At 51.1% G+C, this 18,320-nt stretch overlaps 1 long non-coding RNA gene across 1 annotated transcript in view; it reads left to right on the top strand.

The window, feature by feature from the left end:
- The window catches only part of LOC135557245 (uncharacterized), a 38,999-nt gene that overhangs the window by 15,021 nt on the left and 5,658 nt on the right, over positions 1-18,320 (top strand). Inside the window, exon 2 of the long non-coding RNA XR_010458200.1 lies at positions 589-769. This is a non-coding gene — a long non-coding RNA (uncharacterized LOC135557245). The remainder of the gene's footprint in view (positions 1-588; positions 770-18,320) is intronic.

Below are 18,320 nucleotides of genomic sequence, written 5' to 3'. Positions count from 1 at the left end.
GGTGGCACTGCCGATGCAGGGTCCTCTATGGTGGTGGCTCTGCAGGGTAGGCTGAAACATCTGCTGAAGCAGTTAGAAGACCAGGGCAGTAGTTCACCTTGTTGCCATGAGATGGCAGGGTCATGTTGACAAAGCCATCGGTGTCCGAGGATGAGGGGCTGTTTGGGGGATGAGCGTTCCATGAGTTGAATGATTTCAATGTGGATGACTCCAATCTAGAGGGTGACACTCAATGTTAGGTTGTTATGAAGCCCATTCCCAATGGCTGCCCGTCCAGGGTGTTAATCCTTAAGGGAGGGGTGACAGGTGTCAGATCAATGTCAAGCTCTTGCACTAGCTGGTGATCGATAAATGACCTGCTGCTCCCGAATCTATCAAGCCTTCTACGTACTTGGTAACCCTCTTCACGGCTATCAATACTGGGACAGACAATTGCTTCTGGGAGATATTTAGAAATTAGGACACGCCTACCTGCACGGCAGCGGCGGGAACCTTCTCACCTTGCAGTGGGGGGGAACAGGGCAATGCCTAAGTAGATGATCTTTCCCGCCACAGTATAGTCAGAGCCCTTCTTTTTCCTTTTGGAAGACTCAGACGGGATGACAGAATCATGGAAAGAGACGGTTTCGGGTTCCTGGGTGGCAGAGTTCTTCGGCGGTTGGCGAAGAGGTGGTCGATGGAGATACGGAACAATTGATTTAAATCCTGAATGTCATCTCTACAGGCCAGCTCCACCTGAAGTTCCCTGTTGAGCCCTCTTCGGTAGACAGTAAGTAAAGCAGCCTCACTCCATTCACTCCCTGCAGCCATGGTGCGGAACTCGAGGGCATACTCGGCAGCTGAATTGCGTCCTTGTTGAAGTTCTATGTAACCGCAGGGAGAGTGATCCAATACCTCTTTGAAGAGGGTGTGGAAATGGGTCTCGGATCCGAGTTCTGTGCTATTGGCAGTCCATATGGCGGTGGCCCAATCCAGGGCTTTGCCTGTGAGTAGAGACACAACAAAATCCAGCCTGCTCTTGTCGGTGACGAAGTTAGTGAGGTTGTGCTCAATGTATTTGCCTCATTGCACCAGAAATCCATGACATTTTCCAGGCGAACTGTCATATCTTCCAGGCATGGATATGAATGAAGGAGGGCTATGGGTTACGATTCCTGGCCTCGGAGGAGTAGGGATAGGCTGGCGGAGAAGATGGCAGATTTCCTCCATACTCTCCTCTTCCTTAGGCGCCGCTGTAGCTCCGCTGAATCCATTCCGTTTTTAGGTGAGGTATTCTGTAATGAATACTCGGGAAGAAAAAGGTGTAGATTCACGCACAGAGCACGGAAGATGTTCATTAAGCCTTCACAGAAGGCAAGAATTGTGGTCGTAGGCAATGGTCAAACACAGGTAGGCAGTCAATAACAAACACTACCTCACAACCATCCAAACAGAAACAACTGGAGTAAATAGTGCTGACCTCCTCCCTATGGGCTGTCTCGACGTTGTCGGTGATCAGGTCTACCACTGTTGTGTCATCAGCAGACTTAATGATGGTGTTGGGGTAGTGTTTGGCCACGCAGTTGTGGGTGAACAGGGAGTACAGGAGGGGACTAAGTACACCACTAAGTGATGAGTTTTGTGGGCACTATGGTGTTGAACGCTGAGCTGAGCTGTTGTCAATGAACAGCTTTCTCACATAGGTGTTCATTTGGTCCAGGTGGGAAAGGGCAGTGTGGAGAGCGGTTGAGATTGCGGCATCTGTGGATCTGTTGTGGCGGTATGCAAATTGGAGTGGGTCTAGGGTATCCTGGTCAAACCAGACTAGATGCTGAGCTGGTCAAACAGACTGGATGCTGAGCTGGTCAAACCAGACAAGATGCTGAGCTGGTCAAACCAGACTAGATGCTGAGCTGGTCATACCAGACTAGATGCTGAGCTGGTCATACCAGACTAGATGCTGAGCTGGTCAAACCAGACAAGATGCTGAGCTGGTCAAACCAGACTAGATGCTGAGCTGGTCATACCAGACTAGATGCTGAGCTGGTCATACCAGACTAGATGCTGAGCTGGTCAAACCAGACTAGATGCTGAGCTGGTCATACCAGACTAGATGCTGAGCTGGTCAAACCAGACTAAATGCTGAGCTGGTCAAACCAGACTAGATGGTAAGCTGGTCATACCAGACTAGATGCTGAGCTGGTCTTATTAGACTAGATGCTGAACTGGTCAAACCAGACTAGATGCTGAGCTGGTCAAACCAGTCTAGATGCTGAGCTGGTCAAACCAGATTAAATGCTGAGCTGGTCAAACCAGTCTAGATGCTGAGCTGGTGAAACCAGACTAAATGCTGAGCTGGTCAAACCAGTCTAGATGCTGAGCTGGTGAAACCAGACTATATGCTGAGCTGGTCATACCAGACTAGATGCTAAGCTGGTCAAACCAGACTAGATGCTGAGCTGGTCATACCAGACTAGATGCTGAGCTGGTCAAATCAGACTAGATGCTGAACTGGTCAAACCAGACTAGATGCTGAGCTGGTCAAACCAGTCTAGATGCTGAGCTGTTCAAACCAGACTAGATGCTGAGCTGGTGAAACCAGACTAGATGCTGAGCTGGTCAATCCAGACTAGATGCTGAGCTGTTCAAACCAGACTAGATGCTGAGCTGGTGAAACCAGACTAGACGCTGAGCTGGTCAAACCAGACTAGATGCTGAGCTGGTCATACCAGACCACATGTTGAGCTGGTCAAACCAGACTAGATGCCGAGCTGGTCAAATCAGACTAGATGCTGAGCTGGTGAAACCAGACTAGATGCTGAGCTGGTCAAACCAGACTAGATTCTGAGCTGGTCATACCAGACTAAATGTTGAGCTGGTCAAACCAGACTAGATGGTAAGCTGGTCATACCAGACTAGATGCTGAGCTGGTCAAATCAGACTAGATGCTGAACTGGTCAAACCAGACTAGATGCTGAGCTGGTCAAACCAGTCTAGATGCTGAGCTGGTGAAACCAGACTATATGCTGAGCTGGTCATACCAGACTAGATGCTAAGCTGGTCAAACCAGACTAGATGCTGAGCTGGTCATACCAGACTAAATGTTGAGCTGGTCAAACCAGACTAGATGCTGAGCTGGTCAAACCAGACTAGATGTTGAGCTGGTCAAACCAGACTAGATGCTAAGCTCATAATGGTGAGTGTACCATTTAGTTGGCTATAACCAGGCTACAGTGGAGCTCCCCTACCCTGCCAACCAGGACTCCCAGTCCACACACCTAATGGGAAACAGAGAGAGGTGGAGGATAAAGAGGTCTTTTCATGTAAAAAATAAGCCCACATAAAGAAAGTTGCTGAAACACCCTTGACAGTAAATAGAGAAGTGTGTGTGTGTGAGAGTGTGTCAGAGTGTGAGAGTGTGTGTGTGTGAGTGTGTGTGTGTGTGTGTGTGTGTGTGTGTGTGTGTGTGTGTGTGTGTTAGAACCCATGTCAGCCTGTCAGCCTGTGGTGTCAGGAGGTCCCCCATGTCGTTTGAGATATTTATACAACCCTCCCAAACCTCTGTGTTCAACCTAAATGTGTCCTTCAGATTGAGGTTTGACATTGTATATCTGAACTCCAATGGCCACTCGACCAGAATAATTCCCATTCCGCCATTACATTTTTATTTTGGTTTCCGGACTCCGGAGGAGGAGGCTCTGTAGTGTTTTTAGCTAATGGTCTTTTCAACAGGCCCTACTAATCACTGGGTAAAAAAAAAATCCCAATTTCATTTGAGATGTGCAATTACTGAGGAAATATACACACGGCATAACAAAATGACATCACAACGAAGCAAGTTCATTATTTTCTTATGAGTTGTCATGGTTCTTTTGAAAAAATCACAGCTACGTGGTGTGTTTTTAGGATCGCTTTCGTACCACGTGGTTCCACAGGCTGTTTTAGGAAACATTCTGACCGTCACACTTCAGGGAATAAGGCCTCATATGGAAGTTTACTTTTGCAAAGACAAAGTAAACGTTGTCCGTGGGCCGAAAACACGGTAGAGTGTTCAAGGCAGATGAATGATGGGTATTTATTCTATGTACAACTTATTTGTTAAACTCCCTTTAAATTAATGATATACATCTATTGATTCTTGAAGAATATAACTTATAAATGCCTCACAAGTTTAGTTCAACCGTCGTACCCACATCAGAACCCAAAATATAAGCTTGTTTCACTCCAATGTTTCACACGTTTTGTTATTGTTTCAATTACGCACACACACATGCACACACGCACACGCTCTCACACGCACGCACACACACGCACACGCTCTCACACGCACACACACACACACACGCACACGCACGCGCGCACACACACACACGCACACGCGCGCACGCACGCACGCACGCACGCACGCACGCACGCACGCACACACACACACACACACACACACACACACACACACACACACACACACACACACACACAGGCGTCCCCTGAGGCCTAGTGGACCCTGCCTCACAACGAGCCAAGCTGTATGGCACAATCATTATCTCCGTCACAAACAATCGATGTGCTCCCCTTTGTGGTAATTGCCAAGGGTGGAGGTGAAGATTGTCTTTTTGGTGACCAGGCCTGACGTCTACATATGCTGATGTTTTAGTTTGACTTTTCATGTTGTTTTGGGAATGGTTTGGGAATGTAGATGGGAGTGGTTTGGGAATGTAGATGGGAGTTGTTTGGGAATGTAGATGGGAGTGGTTTGGGAATGTAGATGGGAGTGGTTTGGGAATGTAGATGGGAGTGGTTTGGGAATGTAGATGGGAGTGGTTTGGGAATGTAGAGGGGAGTGGTTTGGGAATGTAGATGGGAGTGGTTTGGGAATGTAGATGGGAGTGGTTTGGGAATGTAGATGGGAGTGGTTTGGGAATGTAGATGGGAATGGTTTGTACTGGGGATCCCATCTGTGGGTTGTACCTCGACATTCCAGTACAAATCAGGGCTCTTTCTGTTGGGGACGCTATTGGACAGACAGTAAACACTGGGGGCAGTTTTTAATTGTGGAAACAGGTTTGTTATGCTTTGTGTGATGAAGATTGAAGTCTTTTGCTGTTTGCCCATGTGCAGACAACAATTATGAGGTTGGCTTTGACAGTGACGTACTGTGTGTGTCTGTCTCAGTCTGGATTATAAACCCTGTTGTCTCAGTCTGGATTATAAACCCTGTTGTCTCAGTCTGCATTATAAACCCTGTTGTCTCAGTCTGGATTATCAACCCTGTTGTCTCAATCTGGATTATAAACCCTGTTGCCTCAGTCTGAATTATAAACCCTGTTGTCTCAGTCTGCAATATAAACCCTGTTGTCTCAATCTGGATTATAAACCCTGTTGTCTCAGTCTGCATTATAAACCCTGTTGTCTCAGTCTGCATTATAAACCCTGTTGTCTCAGTCTGGATTATCAACCCTTTTTAAAAAACTGTTTTACCAAATATAAGATCTCATCTGCATTGTGGTTTGACATTTTATAACTTGTTCTGTTGAGATGAGGACTGGTAAACTGCTAATAATATACTTCTGTTTGTACTGTAGAAACATGCATTGAGCTCCAAAAGGTCAGATCTAATCTCTTTACGTAACAGTTCTGAAATCTAAATAAATCTTCAACCCCCAAAAATGATGAAAACCAAACACATAAAAACCCATAAAACAGCCATGTTCCATCTGTTGTACAAAGACGTAAAATCTGCTTCCCAATGGGAACCCTCTTCCCTGTAATGTTGTGCTTTTGACCAGGGCCCATACATAGGGTGTCATTACTGACACAGTGAATGTTTTCCTTATTCAACCAGCGCTTTTTTCTTCTTCTGCGAATTACCTTATGTTTAGAATCTAAAATCAGCAATACGACTGGTTTATATACTTTTCCAATCCCAATCTGATTTTGTTGTGTTGCCACAGTTAATTAAACCATGTTGATCCGTTCATTAATTCATCTCGATGAACATTGACCCTGTCGCTAAGTGGGCTACTTCCTGATAACCAGACTGTAATCACCTTATTGAACTGTGGGTAATGAACTGAACGTTCTAAACCAGTCACAGTCAAAGTCTAACCTCTCTCTGATCCTCTATGATGAGAAAACGTAAGTGGTAAACAAAAGACACGGTCCCATTCAATCCCGTCTTATTGTTGTTCTACACTAAACAAATATTTGACTTTGAATAACTTTTTTCAACAAGACATTTACTGTTAGAACAAATACGATATCCAAATTCTCTCTTATTGCCAAACAACAACTAAATCTTGCTCGTAAAAGACCCCAAGACAAGTTTAGTTTCAGAGTGTTGCTTGTAAAAGACCAAAAGTTTAGTTTAATAATTCTGAATATATAACCATGCAGTATATAAATTATGTATATAGGTGTGTAAAACCAAGGGAGTCAGCCAACCTTAGCCCAGTGAGGGGGATGTGGTCGTTTAGGGTTCTATTAGCACCTTTTAAACACTTGGAACACCCTGGACCTAAGGAAGGCCCCCCCTGTAATTGGTTAAGTGGTTTATTCCAGCCCCAGAACAGCCTGTGGTCAGTGAGGTCCTGGAGGACCAGGGTTGGCTAGGGCAGACACAGCCTCCCTCTCTCTCTCTCTCCCTCCCTCTCTCTTCCTCCCTCTCTCTCTCTCTCTCCCTCTCTCTTCCTCTCTCTCTCTCTCTCCCTCCCTCTCTCTCTCTCTCTCTCCCTCCCTCTCTCTTCCTCCCTCTCTCTCTCTCTCTCTCCCTCCCTCTCTCTTCCTCCCTCTCTCTTCCTCCCTCTCTCTCTCTCTCTCTCTCTCTCTCTCTCTCTCCCTCCCTCTCTCTCTCTCTCTCTCTCTCCCTCCCTCTCTCTTCCTCCCTCTCTCTTCCTCTCTCACGCTCTCTCTCTCCCTCCCTCTCTCTTCCTCCCTCTCTCTCTCTCTCTCTCTCTCTCTCTCTCTCCCCTCCCTCTCTCTTCCTCCCCTCTCTCTCTCTCTCTCCCTCCCTCCCTCTCTCTTCCTCCTCTCTCTCTCTCTCTCTCTCCCGCCCTCTCTCTTCCTCCCTCTCTCTCTCTCTCTCCCCGCCCTCCCTCCCTCCCTCCCTGCAGGGCTTACCAACCGAGCCAACACCTTATTACAGTGGTGGAAACTAGCTTGGTCATCCCCTCCCTCCCTCCCCCTCGCTGCTATTCTCAGCGTAGACCATAATTACAACTAGTGTGTCCAGTGTTGAGAGGGGTTTCCCCAGTCCAGCCAGGGAACCAGTCCAGTCCAGCCAGGGAACCAGTCCAGTCCAGCAAGGGAACCAGTCCAGTCCAGCCAGGGAACCAGTCCAGTCCAGTCCAGCCAGGGAACCAGTCCAGTCCAGCCAGGGAACCAGTCCAGTCCAGCAAGGGAACCAGTCCAGTCCAGTCCAGCCAGGGAACCAGTCCAGTCCAGTCCAGCCAGGCAGGTCGTCCAGCCAGGGAACCAGTCCAGTCCAGCCAGGGAACCAGTCCAGTCCAGTCCAGCCTGGGAACCAGTCCAGTCCAGTCCAGCCAGGGTACCAGTCCAGTCCAGCCAGGCAAGTCGTCCAGCCAGGGAAGCAGTCCAGTCCAGCCAGGGAACCAGTCCAGTCCAACCAGACAGGTCATCCAGCCAGGGAACCAGTCCAGTCCAGCCAGGGAACCAGTCCAGTCCAGCCAGGGAACCAGTCCAGCCAGACAGACAGGTCATCCAGCCAGGGGGCCAGTCCAGTCCAGCCAGAGAACCAGTCCAGTCCTGCCAGGGATCCAGTCCAGTCCAGTCCAGCCAGGGAACCAGTCCAGTCCAGTCCAGCCTGGGAACCTGTCCAGTCCAGCCAGGCAGGTCGTCCAGCCAGGGAACCAGTCCAGTCCAGCCAGGGAACCAGTCCAGTCCAGTCCAGCCAGGGAACCTGTCCAGTCCAGCCAGGCAGGTCGTCCAGCCAGGGAACCAGTCCAGTCCAGCCAGGGAACCAGTCCAGTCCAGTCCAGCCAGGGAACCAGTCCAGTCCAGTCCAGCCAGGGAACCAGTCCAGTCCAGCCAGGCAGGTCGTCCAGCCAGGGAACCAGTCCAGTCCAGCCAGGGAACCAGTCCAGTCCAGCCAGAGAACCAGTCCAGTCCAGCCAGACAGGTTGTCCAGCCAGAGAACCAGTCCAGTCCAGTCCAGCCAGAGAACCAGTCCAGTCCAGCCAGGGAACCAGTCCAGTCCAGCCAGGGAACCAGTCCAGCCAGACAGACAGGTCATCCAGCCAGGGAGCCAGTCCAGTCCAGCCAGAGAACCAGTCAAGTCCAGTCCAGCCAGAGAACCAGTCCAGTCCAGCCAGACAGGTCGTCCAGCCAGGGAACCAGTCCAGTCTAGCCAGGGAACCAGTCCAGTCCAGCCAGAGAACCAGTCCAGTCCAGCCAGACAGGTTGTCCAGCCAGAGAACCAGTCCAGTCCAGTCCAGCCAGAGAACCAGTCCAGTCCAGCCAGACAGGTCGTCCAGCCAGGGAACCAGTCCAGTCCAGCCAGGGAACCAGTCCAGTCCAGTCCAGCCAGAGAACCAGTCCAGTCCAGCCAGACAGGTCGTCCAGCCAGGGAGCCAGTCCAGTCCAGCCAGGGAACCAGTCCAGTCCAGCCAGGGAACCAGTCCAGTCCAGCCAGGGAACCAGTCCAGTTCCAGCCTTCCAGCCACCTCTCCACCAGATCCAGCCCACCAGACCCAGCCACCCAGCCACCTCTCCACCAGATCCAGCCCTCCAGACCCAGCCACCCAGCCACCTCTCCACCAGACCCAGCCCTCCAGCCACCTCTCCACCAGACCCAGCCCTCCAGACCCAGCCCTCCAGCCACCTCTCCACCAGACCTAGCCCTCCAGACCCAGCCTTCCAGCCACCTCTCCACCAGACCCAGCCACCCAGCCCTCCAGACCTAGCCACCTCTCCACCAGTCCCAGCCCTCCAGACCTAGCCACCCAGCCACCCAGCCACCTCTCCACCAGACCTAGCCACCCAGCCTTCCAGTCACCTCTCCACCAGACCCAGCCCTCCAGTCACCTCTCCACCAGACCCAGCCCTCCAGTCACCTCTCCACCAGACCCAGCCACCTCTCCACCAGACCTAGCCACCCAGCCCACCAGTCACCTCTCCACCAGACATAGCCACCCAGCCACCCAGCCCTCCAGACCTAGCCACCTCTCCACCAGTCCCAGCCCTCCAGACCTAGCCACCCAGCCACCCAGTCACCTCTCCACCAGTCCTAGCCACCCAGCCACCCAGTCACCTCTCCACCAGACCTAGCCACCCAGCCACCCAGTCACCTCTCCACCAGACCTAGCCACCCAGCCTTCCAGCCACCCAGCCACCTCTCCACCAGACCTAGCCACCCAGCCACCCAGTCACCTCTCCACGAGACCTAGCCACCCAGCCACCTCTCCACCAGACCTAGCCACCCAGCCACCCAGCCACCTCTCCACCAGACCTAGCCACCCAGCCACCCAGCCACCTCTCCACCAGACCTAGCCACCCAGTCACCTCTCCACCAGACCTAGCCACCCAGCCACCCAGCCACCTCTCCACCAGACCTAGCCACCCAGCCTTCCAGCCACCCAGCCACCTCTCCACCAGACCTAGCCACCCAGCCACCTCTCCACCAGACCTAGCCACCCAGTCACCTCTCCACCAGACCTAGCCACCCAGCCACCCAGTCACCTCTCCACCAGACCTAGCCACCCAGCCACCTCTCCACCAGACCTAGCCACCCAGCCTTCCAGCCACCCAGCCACCTCTCCACCAGACCTAGCCACCCAGCCACCTCTCCACCAGACCTAGCCACCCAGTCACCTCTCCACCAGACCTAGCCACCCAGCCACCTCTCCACCAGACCTAGCCACCTAGCCACCCAGTCACCTCTCCACCAGACCTAGCCACCCAGCCTTCCAGCCACCCAGTCACCTCTCCACCAGACCTAGCCACCCAGCCACCCAGTCACCTCTCCACGAGACCTAGCCACCCAGTCACCTCTCCTCCAGATCTAGCCACCTAGCCACCCAGTCACCTATCCACCAGACCTAGCCACCCAGTCACCTCTCCACCAGACCTAGCCACCCAGCCACCTCTCCACCAGACCTAGCCACCCAGCCTTCCAGCCACCTCTCCACCAGACCTAGCCACCCAGCCTTCCAGCCACCCAGCCACCTCTCCACCAGACCTAGCCACCCAGCCTTCCAGCCACCCAGCCAAAGCCCCTATTAGAGCCGGCTTATTTTAGTTGTCAGACTTCTTCTACATGTTGTTTGGGGGAACTAATGTTGTCTCACTAATTTAATCAAAACACTGAGTGAGTTAGAAGGGAGTGAAAGGTATTATGAGAACAACTTATTTTTGATGCTGCTATAAAAGCACTTTAAGGTTTGTGATGGAAAAAATGTTGTTGTTTTTTACAACATTTTAGTGTGAAACAATTGACGACACCACTCAATCTATTCCCCAACTGGATAGGTTCTTTTGTTGTGCTCCATTGGTATGTAGGCTATTTGGCATCAGTTCTTGGTGAGAATCTGAATGCAATGTAACTTCTCAGTAAAACAGCAGTTGAGGGATTTTTAGGAGAACAGGTTTTTACGTAATGGCCTAATCAATCTTTTATATTGCTGGATGTTTGAAGCCACACTTTGACATGGAATGGTGACCTAATGCTAGATTTACTGCCTGACCACTGTGCTGTTAACCTGCCAAGACCTACCTCCCTCACTCTCTCCCTCTCTTCATCTCTCCCTCTCTCCCTCTCTTCATCTCTCTCTCCCTGTCTCTTTTACTCCTTTGCCTGCTCCCTCCCTCTCTGCCTCTCTCCCTCTCTCCCATTCTGCCTCTCTTCATCTCTCCCTCTCTCCCTCTCTCCCTCTCTCCCTCCCTGTCTCTGTTACTCCTTTGACGGCTCCCTCCCTCTCTCCCTCTCTCCCTCTCTTCATCTCTCCCGCCCTCCCTCCCTCTCTCCCTCCCTGTCTCTTTTACTCCTTTGCCTGCTCCCTCCCTCTCTGCCTGTCTTCATCTCTCCCTCCCTGCCTCTCTTCATCTCTCCCTCCCTGTCTCTCTTCATCTCTCCTTCCCTCCCTCTCTGCCTCTCTTCATCTCTAACTCCCTGCCCCTCTTCATCTCTCCCTCCCTGCCTCTCTTTATCTCTCCCTCCCTGCCTCTCTTCATCCCTCCCTCCCTCCCTCCCTCCCTCCCTCCCTCCCTCCCTCCCTCCCTCCCTCCCTCCCTCCCTCCCTGCCTCTCTTCATCCCTCCCTCCCTCCCTCCCCCTCCCTCCCTCCCTCCCTCCCTCCCTCCCTCCCTCCCTCCCTCCCTCCCTCCCTCCCTCCCTCCCTGCATCTCTGCCTCTCTTCATCTCTCCCTCCCTGCCTCTTTGCCTCTCTTCATCTCTCCCTCCCTGCCTCTTTTACTCCTTTGCCTGCCACTTTCCCTCCCTCCTTCCCTGCCTCCTCCCTCCTTCCATTCCAATTTCCCTCCCTCCTTCCCTGCCTCCTCCCTCCTTCAATTCCACTTTCCCTCCCTCCTTCCCTGCCTCCTCCCTCCTTCCGTTCCACTTCCCCTCCCTCCCTCCTTCCATTCCACTTTCCCTCCCTCCTTCCCTGCCTCCTCCCTCCTTCCATGCCACTTTCCCTCCCTCCTTCCCTGCCTCCTCCTCTCCTTTGCTGAAATACAGACCTTTTCACCTATTGTGAGGCCTTCATGGATGACATGGCTTTAGTTTCAAATTTAATTTAGTCCAGATTATCTCAGTTTTTCCAGCCGGCCTGGAGGCAAAGAGACAGCTGCTGTGGAGAAGGAGAGGAGGGGGAGGAGGAGGAGAGAAGGAGGAGAAGGAGGAGAGAAGGAGGAGAAGGGGACGAGGAGGAGAGAAGGAGGAGAAGGAGGAGGAGGACCAGAGAAGAGTACGAGGACGTGACCCTCAGTGGCAGACATGACTGGAAATCTCAACGAGGGCATGTTCTGGTGTGTGTGTGTGTGTCTGTGTGTGTGTTTGTGTGTTTGTGTTTGTGAGCCTGTTTGTGTGCGTGTGTGTGTTTCTGTGTGTGTCTGTGTGTGTGTTTGTATTTGTGAGTGTGTTTGTGTGTATGTGCGTGTTTGTGTGTGTGTCTGTCTGTGTTTGTGTGTGTTTGCGTGTGTGTGTGTTTGTGTATGTGTGTGTTTGTGTGTGTGTGTTTGTGAGCCTGTTTGTGTGCGTGTGTGTGTTTCTGTGTGTGTCTGTGTGTGTGTTTGTATTTGTGAGTGTGTTTGTGTGTATGTGCGTGTTTGTGTGTGTGTCTGTCTGTGTTTGTGTGTGTTTGCGTGTGTGTGTGTTTGTGTATGTGTGTGTTTGTGTGTGTGTGTTTGTGTGTGTCTGTGTGTTTGTGTCTGTTTCTGTCTGTGTTTGTGTGTATGTGCGTGTTTGTGTGTGTGTCTGTGTGTGTGTCTGTGTCTGTCTGTGTTTGTGTGTTTGTGTGTGTTTGCGTGTGCGTGTTTGTGTGTATGTATGTATGTGTGTGTGTGTGTGTGTGTGTGTGTGTGTGTGTGTGTGTGTGTGTGTGTGTGTGTGTGTGTGTGTTTGTGTGTGTGTCTGTGTGTGTGTGTTTGTGTGTTTGAGTATATTTGTGTGTGTGTGTGTTTGTATGCACAGTGATAGTGAGGAACAAACCCATCACAGAAACACTCAACAAGCAGCTCTGCCCTGTTTCATTTTAATGACATGTTCTACTACTTTTTTGCACTGTTGAGGAGAGCTTGCCAGTCAGCATTTCACCGTACCATTGACACCCTGTATCATGTGCACGTGACCAATAAACTTTGATTTGATTGGATCTAATAATTTTTAAATGGATCCTCTCTTCCCTACTCATTCAAGAAAGAAAGTGTATTTGAACCCCGACTCTAACTCTGACCTTGACCCTCTCTGACCTTGACCTTCTCTGACCTTGACCCTAAGTGATTGAACAGCCCCTCAGGGTAATTCAAAGGGGGGGGGGGAGTTACATGGATGCTTGTCTAAAGCCATCCCTCACGCCCTGTCCGTTCTCTACTGGTCTGGTCTAAAGCCATCCCTAATACCCTGTCTGTTCTCTACTGGTCTGGTCTAAAGCCTTCACTCACGCCCTGTCCGTTCTCTACTGGTCTGGTCTAAAGCCATCCCCCATCCCCTGTCCGTTCTCTACTGGTCTGATCTAAAGCCATCCCCCATGCCCTGTCTGTTCTCTACTGGTCTGATCTAAAGCCATCCCCCATGCCCTGTCTGTTCTCTACTGGTCTGATCTAAAGCCATCCCCCATCCCCTGTCTGTTCTCTACTGGTCTGGTCTAAAGCCATCCCTAATACCCTGTCTGTTCTCTACTGGTCTGGTCTAAAGCCATCCCCCATCCCCTGTCTGTTCTCTACTGGTCTGGTCTAAAGCCATCCCTAATACCCTGTCTGTTCTCTACTGGTCTGGTCTAAAGCCATCCCCCATCCCCTGTCTGTTCTCTACTGGTCTGATCTAAAGCCATCCCCCATCCCCTGTCTGTTCTCTACTGGTCTGGTCTAAAGCCATCCCCCATCCCCTGTCTGTTCTCTACTGGTCTGGTCTAAAGCCATCCCCCATCCCCTGTCTGTTCTCTACTGGTCTGGTCTAAAGCCATCCCCCATCCCCTGTCTGTTCTCTACTGGTCTGGTCTAAAGCCATCCCCCATCCCCTGTCTGTTCTCTACTGGTCTGGTCTGAAGCCATCCCCCATGCCCTGTCTGTTCTCTACTGGTCTGGTCTGAAGCCATCCCCCATCCCCTGTCTGTTCTCTACTGGTCTGGTCTGAAGCCATCCCCCATGCCCTGTCTGTTCTCTACTGGTCTGGTCTAAAGCCATCCCCCATCCCCTGTCTGTTCTCTACTGGTCTGGTCTAAAGCCATCCCCCATCCCCTGTCTGTTCTCTACTGGTCTGGTCTAAAGCCATCCCCCATGCCCTGTCTGTTCTCTACTGGTCTGGTCTAAAGCCATCCCTAATACCCTGTCTGTTCTCTACTGGTCTGGTCTAAAGCCATCCCCCATCCCATGTCTGTTCTCTACTGGTCTGGTCTAAAGCCATCCCCCATCCCCTGTCTGTTTTCTACTGGTCTGGTCTAAAGCCATCCCCCATCCCCTGTCTGTTCTCTACTGGTCTGGTCTAAAGCCATCCCCCATCCCCTGTCTGTTCTCTACTGGTCTGGTCTAAAGCCATCCCCTATCCCCTGTCTGTTCTCTACTGGTCTGGTCTAAAGCCATCCCCCATCCCCTGTCTGTTCTCTACTGGTCTGGTCTAAAGCCATCCCCCATCCCTGTCTGTTCTCTACTGGTCTGGTCTAAAGCCATCCCCCATCCCCTGTCTGTTCTCTACTGGTCTGGTCTAAAGCCATCCCCCATCCCCTGTCTGTTCTCTACTGGTCTGGTCTAAAGCCATCCCTAATACCCTGTCTGTTCTCTACTGGTCTAAAACCATCCCCCATCCCCTGTCTGTTCTCTACTGGTCTGGTCTAAAGCCATCCCTCACGCCCTGTCTGTTCTCTACTGGTCTGGTCTAAAGCCATCCCTCACGCCTGTCCGTTCTCCACTGGTCTGATCTAAAGCCATCCCTAATACCCTGTCTGTTCTCTACTGGTCTGGTCTAAAGCCATCCCCCATCCCCTGTCTGTTCTCTACTGGTCTGGTCTAAAGCCATCCCCCATCCCCTGTCTGTTCTCTACTGGTCTGGTCTAAAGCCATCCCCCATCCCCTGTGTGTTCTCTACTGGTCTGGTCTAAAGCCATCCCCCATCCCCTTTCCGTTCTCTACTGGTCTGGTCTAAAGCCATCCCCCATCCCTGTCTGTTCTCTACTGGTCTGGTCTAAAGCCATCCCCCATCCCCTGTCTGTTCTCTACTGGTCTGGTCTAAAGCCATCCCCCATCCCCTGTCTGTTCTCTACTGGTCTGGTCTAAAGCCATCCCCCATGCCCTGTCTGTTCTCTACTGGTCTGGTCTAAAGCCATCCCTAATACCCTGTCTGTTCTCTACTGGTCTGGTCTAAAGCCATCCCCCATCCCATGTCTGTTCTCTACTGGTCTGGTCTAAAGCCATCCCCCATCCCCTGTCTGTTTTCTACTGGTCTGGTCTAAAGCCATCCCCCATCCCCTTTCCGTTCTCTACTGGTCTGGTCTAAAGCCATCCCCCATCCCTGTCTGTTCTCTACTGGTCTGGTCTAAAGCCATCCCCCATCCCCTGTCTGTTCTCTACTGGTCTGGTCTAAAGCCATCCCCCATCCCCTGTCTGTTCTCTACTGGTCTGGTCTAAAGCCATCCCCCATGCCCTGTCTGTTCTCTACTGGTCTGGTCTAAAGCCATCCCCCATCCCTGTCTGTTCTCTACTGGTCTGGTCTAAAGCCATCCCCCATCCCATGTCTGTTCTCTACTGGTCTGGTCTAAAGCCATCCCCCATCCCCTGTCTGTTCTCTACTGGTCTGGTCTAAAGCCATCCCTAATACCCTGTCTGTTCTCTACTGGTCTAAAACCATCCCCCATCCCCTGTCTGTTCTCTACTGGTCTGGTCTAAAGCCATCCCTCACGCCCTGTCTGTTCTCTACTGGTCTGGTCTAAAGCCATCCCTCACGCCTGTCCGTTCTCCACTGGTCTGATCTAAAGCCATCCCTAATACCCTGTCTGTTCTCTACTGGTCTGGTCTAAAGCCATCCCCCATCCCCTGTCTGTTCTCTACTGGTCTGGTCTAAAGCCATCCCCCATCCCCTGTCTGTTCTCTACTGGTCTGGTCTAAAGCCATCCCCCATCCCCTGTGTGTTCTCTACTGGTCTGGTCTAAAGCCATCCCCCATCCCCTTTCCGTTCTCTACTGGTCTGGTCTAAAGCCATCCCCCATCCCTGTCTGTTCTCTACTGGTCTGGTCTAAAGCCATCCCCCATCCCCTGTCTGTTCTCTACTGGTCTGGTCTAAAGCCATCCCCCATCCCCTGTCTGTTCTCTACTGGTCTGGTCTAAAGCCATCCCCCATGCCCTGTCTGTTCTCTACTGGTCTGGTCTAAAGCCATCCCTAATACCCTGTCTGTTCTCTACTGGTCTGGTCTAAAGCCATCCCCCATCCCATGTCTGTTCTCTACTGGTCTGGTCTAAAGCCATCCCCCATCCCCTGTCTGTTTTCTACTGGTCTGGTCTAAAGCCATCCCCCATCCCCTGTCTGTTCTCTACTGGTCTGGTCTAAAGCCATCCCCCATCCCCTGTCTGTTCTCTACTGGTCTGGTCTAAAGCCATCCCCTATCCCCTGTCTGTTCTCTACTGGTCTGGTCTAAAGCCATCCCCCATCCCCTGTCTGTTCTCTACTGGTCTAAAGCCATCCCCCATCCCCTGTCTGTTCTCTACTGGTCTAAAGCCATCCCCCATCCCTGTCTGTTCTCTACTGGTCTGGTCTAAAGCCATCCCCCATGCCCTGTCTGTTCTCTACTGGTCTGGTCTAAAGCCATCCCCCATCCCCTTTCCGTTCTCTACTGGTCTGGTCTAAAGCCATCCCCCATCCCCTTTCCGTTCTCTACTGGTCTGGTCTAAAGCCATCCCTCACGCTCTGTCTGTTCTCCACTGGTCTTTCCCTCACCTATCCGTCCACGTTTTGCCTTCTAAGTCCCCAGCCTGCATGGGATGAAATCTAATACACAGGTGCAATGTAAAACTCAGCCAAGGTCCACCACTGGGTTGTCTTCCTATCTTCTCTATACCATCAACCTAATTAGAGTAGATGGGCATGGGTGGGTGTGCGTATTGGTGAGTGTGTGTGTGTGTGTGTGTGTGTGTGTGTGTGTGTGTGTGTGTGTGTGTGTGTGTGTATGGGCATGGGCATGGGTGGGTGTGCGTATTGGTGAGTGTGTGTGTGTGTGTGTGTGTGACCAGCAGAAATGTCCTGTGGAGCACATAGTTGGGTGTACGTCAGAGGGACCGGGAGATAAAAGGAACCTGATCTAGCGTAGCGACCTGGGTCAGGGGGTCGGGGGACTGTGTTGGTTGACGCACAGCCGTGATGCTGACAGATCGTATATCTGGATCCGACTTTAACCCCTTTGAGGCATTACATTTTTTGACACTTATTCCTCAGTGGTTGTGTTTTCGGTGTGCTCCCCAAATTACCCTCTGTTCCCTTTACAGTGAACTGAGACACTGATATCTGAGTCATGACTGAAGAACTGGGACACTGATATCTGAGTCATGACTGAAGAACTGAGACACTAATATCTGAGTCATGACTGAAGAACTGGGACACTGATATCTGAGTCATGACTGAAGAACTGGGACACTAATATCTGAGTCATGACTGAAGAACTGGGACACTAATATCTGAGTCATGACTGAAGAACTGGGACACTGATATCTGAGTCATGACTGAAGAACTGGGACACTGATATCTGAGTCATGACTGAAGAACTGGGACACTAATATCTGAGTCATGACTGAAGAACTGGGACACTAATATCTGAGTAATGACTGAAGAACTGGGACACTAATATCTGAGTCATGACTGAAGAACTGGGACACTAATATCTGAGTCATGACTGAAGCACCGGGAAACGGACGAATATCTGATTAATGACTGAAGCACATGGCTCTCACCATACATTTGATATTGGTTAAGGTTACGTGTTGGTGTTACTGCGCATTCAGATAGTATTTAGACCCCTTTTCCCACATGTTGTTACATTACAGCCTTATTAATCTAAAATGTTATCAATTGTTTTATTTCCTCATCAATCTACACACAATACCCATTAAGGACAAGGCAAAAAATGTTGTTTTTTATTTGAAAAAAAATAAAGAACTGAAATTTAACTTTTACATAAGTATTCATTCCCTTTACTCAGTACTTTGTTATAAAGCACCTTTGGCAGCAATTACAGCCTCGAGTCCAATTTGTAAGTCGCTCTGGATAAGAGCGTCTGCCAAATGACTTAAATGTAATGTAATGAGTCTTCTCGGGTATGATGCTACAAGCTTGGCACACCTGTATTTGGGGAGTTTCTCCCATTCTTCTCTGCAGAGTCTCTCAAGCCCTGTCAGATTGGATTGGGAGTGTTGCTGCACAGCCGTTTTCAGGTCTCTCCAGAGACGTTCGATCGGGTTCAGGTCCGGGCTCTGGCTGGGTTACTCAAGGACATTCAGAGACTTGTCCCGAAGCCACTCCACGTCTTGGCTGTGTGCTTCAGGTCATTGTCCTGTTGGAAGGTGAACTTTGGCCCCAGTCTGAGGTCCTGAGCTCTCTGGAGCAGGTTTTCATCAAGGATCTCTCTGTACTTTTCTTCGTTCATCTTTGCCTCGATCCCGTCTTGTCTCCCATTCCCTGCCGATGAAAAACAT

Source organism: Oncorhynchus masou, chromosome 16 (genome assembly GCF_036934945.1).
Source record: "Oncorhynchus masou masou isolate Uvic2021 chromosome 16, UVic_Omas_1.1, whole genome shotgun sequence".
Classification (NCBI taxonomy): domain Eukaryota; kingdom Metazoa; phylum Chordata; class Actinopteri; order Salmoniformes; family Salmonidae; genus Oncorhynchus; species Oncorhynchus masou.
The sequence above is the reverse complement of the archived record's forward strand: the minus strand, read 5'-3'. Positions and strand labels throughout refer to the sequence as shown.